General features: G+C 43.5%; 1 pseudogene; it reads left to right on the top strand.

The window, feature by feature from the left end:
* The first annotated feature begins 2,348 nt into the window (after positions 1 to 2,348).
* LOC143436613 (large ribosomal subunit protein uL3 pseudogene) lies at positions 2,349 to 4,145 on the top strand (annotated as a pseudogene).
* Positions 4,146 to 4,669: the final 524 nt, after the last annotated feature.

Below are 4,669 nucleotides of genomic sequence, written 5' to 3'. Positions count from 1 at the left end.
CCTGCTTGCTGCCATATGATCCCCATCATTATGGCCCAGTTGACTTTGGCCATGGTGTTTGATCACAGCAGTAGAAAGCTAACTGAACATGTCACTGACAAGGCCACCAGTGGAACTGAACATCATCTTGTTATGTGGAAAAGTCAGACTCAAATAATAGTATTGTTAAGTTTTCTCTAACATGTCAATCATAGGTTGTGGATATATTTAAAGTCAGAGAGAGAGAGAGAGAGAGAGAGAGAGAGAGAGAGAGAGAGAGAGAGAATAAAAGTAAGAGGCTAAAGTTGGTTAATATCATCAAAGCACATGGCATGTGCCCTGCTCTGACTTTCTCCATATTAGTAAAACAGTGGTTTTTCAGGTTTTGACTCAAGAGACTGCATTTTACAAACAGCCTTCCACTCATCTTAAGGATGTATGAGGACAATGCTTCTGGGTAGATGCACGAACACCATCTATTCAGGCGTCACAGACTGGTGAAGGACTTACTCCTGGGAGTATAAAGGGTGCGTCCTGATAAATTTGTCCAGGTTAATTGGTACTGTAGAGGCACACAAGTGTATTAAAATCATTTTATGGGAAAGCAGGCCCAAGAAGTTACCAAGCACACCAGATCAAAGAAAGGACATGAGCCTGTCAGACTGCTCCCATGATGAGCTGGACCACCAAGCACTGCAATTCTGATGGCCTCCACCAACCTGTCATATAACCAGCCAGTGTGTTACAAGGACCCAAAGACAGAGAATTCCAACTTCTCCTGGGCCTTCAGCTTGGTTTGGTCCCTAATGGTGACATGGCCTACTCAACTGCTGTCTGCCTATCTGTCTGCTCCTCCATCTGGACCAGGACCATCCACCCATCCATTCCTTGTCCCTTTGCTGGCAGAGACCCTGTCTTCTGCTTCTGCAGCTCCATTCTCAAACCTGGGACCTCAGTGGCCTAATTCACAGCAGCACTCTCCTTCTTGTAACAGGTGTGGGTTCCTTGTCCCATCAACAGACTCTATTGACACATCTGCCAGCTGACCCCTGAAACTTCAGAAAAGTTGGCTGCTGCCTCTTTGACCCTTCGTATGCATTCTGTAACTTACATGTGTCTGTGCAAAAGCATAACCTCAAAAAGGATAAGGGAGAGTTTTATTTTGGAGCCCAATACAAGTGACCATGGTCCAAGAATGCATACTTATCCCCGATTCCGTTTTTTTTTTTTTTTTCAACGTGCAAGTGGTTTGATGAAGTTTTTATAGTAACAAGACAAAGCATGTCGTAAATCAAGACGCTCCTCAAATATATTGGTGAAAACGTCAGAGACCTAGGTTACAGTTAAGCAGAGAAATCTTGTCAGTAGGCTCCAGACACTATCTGATAGCATTCTTTGTGTCCTTTGATGGGTGAAAAATTGGGTCCTGTTAAGTTAGTACACTCTAAAAAGTTATCTGTTGGTCAAAGAATGTTAGATCGTATTTAGAGGTGAATAAGGCATGGCAGTTTAGGGGACTAAAGATAGTCTGAGATAATTCTAACTTGGCTCTGTGCCTGCAACATTCCAACTTCCCCACGGTTCTTCTCATCAGCCAATCAGCCTTTGCGGACACAGCTTCTTTCCAGGAATTCTTTGTTCATACATAAAACTGCTAATATAGATTTACTTACCATGTGATATGTGTTATACTAGTAATACTAGTTAATACTAGTAACTAATAAATAAAGCAACCTGTATTCATATCAGCCAGGTTACCAAGGGAAGTGGGGATACCTGGGAAATAACTGCTTTGGAAAGTGTTATATCCTGCGGATCTATTTAATTCAATAAATTCTGACATCGCAGAAAGACACTAGTGTATTCATCTATGTTTTTGACGTAGCACTGACAGCAATACACTTGCGTGATTCCAGCTTTATAAAGCCCATCACCATGTAAAATCAGTATACACTAATAGATTCTGATGTGTATAAAAGGTGCTGATAAATACAAAATACTTCAATGTATAAAATAAAATTTTAAAATCTGAGACAAATGAAAATACAAGCAGCATGTCAAAATAAATGGGATACAGCAAAAAAAATGCTTTAAGCAAATATATAGTTATATATATGTGTACATATGTATATATAATTATATACATTCAATGTTGCACCCTCAAGGGCTTGGCAAAAAAAAAAAACAAAAAAACAAAAACTTAGAAAAGGGAACAAAGCAAAACAGAGTGGTTGTAAATAGAAGATAGAGAGACAAAAATAAATAAATAAATAAATAAATAAATAAATAAATAAATAAATGGCTTAGAGCCCATCTTTTGAAAAGATAAAACCCAGAACTTTAGCTCTGTCTGTGGTGTGTGGTGCAGGATGTCTCACAGGAAATTCTCATCTCCCAGGCATGGGTCCTTGGGCATCTTGCCTCAGAAGTGCAACAGCTGGTGTCATGGGCAACTGGAGAGCTTCCCCAATGATGACCCTTCCAAGCCTGTTCACCTCAGCCTTTCTCAGCTACAAGGCTGGCATGACCCACATCATCTGGAAAGTTGACAGTCCAGGATCTAAGGTGAACAAGAAAGAAGCTGTGGAGGCTGTAACCGTTATGGAAACTCCACCCATGGTGCTTATGTAGGACCCGTAGAAACCCTGCGAGGCCTCCAGACATTCAAGACAGTATTTGCTGAGCATATCTGTGATGAGTGTAAAAGGTGTTTCTCTAAGAACTGGCACACATCTGAGAAGAAGGCCTCCAGCAAATTTTGTAAGAAATGGCAGTTTGACACAGGCAAGCGACAGCTGGAGAAGGAGCTCAACAGCATGAAGAAGTACTGCCAAGTCATCCGCATAATTGCCCACATTTCATAATTGCCCACACTCAGCTGCGTCTGCTTTCTCTGTGCCAGAAGAAGGCACACTTGATGGAGATCCAGGTGAATGGGGCACAATGGCTGAGAAGCTAGACTGGGCCCCAGAGAGCCTGGAGCAGCAGTTGCCTGGGAACCAGGTGTTTGGGCAGGATGAGATGATGGATGTCACTGAGTGCAAAGGCAGTGGGTACAAAGGGGTGACCAGTCTTTGGCATACAAACAAATGGCTGTGAAAACCCATCGAGGGCTGTGCAAGATCGCCTCTGTTGGAGGCTGGCACCCTGCCCGAATAGCCTTCTCTGTGGCAGAAAGACTTCCATCATACCATCACTGAACAGAGATTAACAAGAAGATTTACAAGACTGGTCAAGGCTCCCTCATCAAGGATGGTAAACTGATCAAGAACAATGCATCTACTGACTATGACCTGTCTGACAAGAGCGTCAACCCACTGGGTGGCTTCGTTCCTTATGGAGAGGTGACTAATGCCTTCATCAGGCTCAAAGGTTCTGGGGGGGAACCAAGAAGCAAGTGCTAACACTTTAAGTCCTTGATGGTCCAGACCAAACCTCGGGCTCTGGAGAAGATTGATTGATCTGAAGCCACTGACAACCACCTACAAGCTTAGCTGTGATTGTTTCCAGACCATGGAGGAGAAGAAAACATTCATGGGACCACTCAAGAAAGACTGCATTGCCAAGGAGGGAGGGGCTTGATACCAGGAGCACTTTGTGCAGCTGGTGGGGGTCTCATCCATAAAATGTTTCCAGTGGGACCAGGGTGGCAGACAAAGAGAAACAGTGTGACATTTTAAATAAATAAATTTAGAAATAAAAGAGGGGTTATTTTAACTGATACCACAGGAAGACAAAGGGCCACTGTGAGCAATCTTGGGCCTGCAAAGCAGGGTAACCCAGAAGAGCAGAAAGGCAGATCCAGCAGCAGAGCTCCAGGAAAATCTGGAAAATCTGCACAGACCAATGGCAAGTAAGGAAATCGAGTCTGTGATAGAACGAAGCCAAAAACCCTCCCAGCAAAGAAAAGTGAGGGGTCTGATGCCTGGTGGTTAAATTCCACAAAGCAGTCAATGCACAGCTGTCAATCCTTATGCAACTCTTCCAGAAAGTTAAAGAGGAAGGAATACTTCCAGAGGAGCTATGGGTCCTGGGCCACATGACTGCAAAGCAGGTGCAATGCTGTAGTCCTGGAGCTCGAGAGGTGACAGCAGGAGGATTAGCGTGAATTTGAGGCCAGCCTGAGCTACATAGTGAGTACCAGATCTGCCCAGGGCTATATAGCAAAAGCCTATCTTAAAACAAACCAAAACAAAAAGGATAAGAAAAAGAATAATATGCATGTACACACACACACAGACACACACACACACACACACACACACACACACAGAGAGACACACACACACACAGGCTTCTGCTAGTCACTAAATTGTCATGGATAGGATCCTAGGTTCAATCTTTGGTATTAAAAATGAGGAGGAAGAAGAAGGAGAAGGAGAAGAAGAAGAGGAAGAAGAGGAGGAGGAGGAGGAAGAGGAGGAAGAGGAGGAGGAAGAGGAAGAGAAGGAGGAAGAGGAAGAGGAAGAGAAGGAGGAAGAGGAGGAGGAGGAGGAGGAGGAAAATCTATAAGCCAATAAGCCAATATCACTGATGCTTGATAACCAGAAGCAACTGCCCTTCCCGAACTACTAGCAAAGCAGATTCAACAGCACGGGCACACTCACTACAGTCATCTGCTGTTTGCTCCTGAAAGGTCAGGTAAATGCCTTTCACAAAGTGCAATGCGTTTTCATGATTAAAAAAAAAA

Source organism: Arvicanthis niloticus, chromosome 23 (assembly GCF_011762505.2).
Source record: "Arvicanthis niloticus isolate mArvNil1 chromosome 23, mArvNil1.pat.X, whole genome shotgun sequence".
In the NCBI taxonomy this organism is placed as follows: domain Eukaryota; kingdom Metazoa; phylum Chordata; class Mammalia; order Rodentia; family Muridae; genus Arvicanthis; species Arvicanthis niloticus.
Note: the sequence above shows the minus strand (reverse complement) of the source record. Positions and strands in the feature narration are given on the sequence as shown.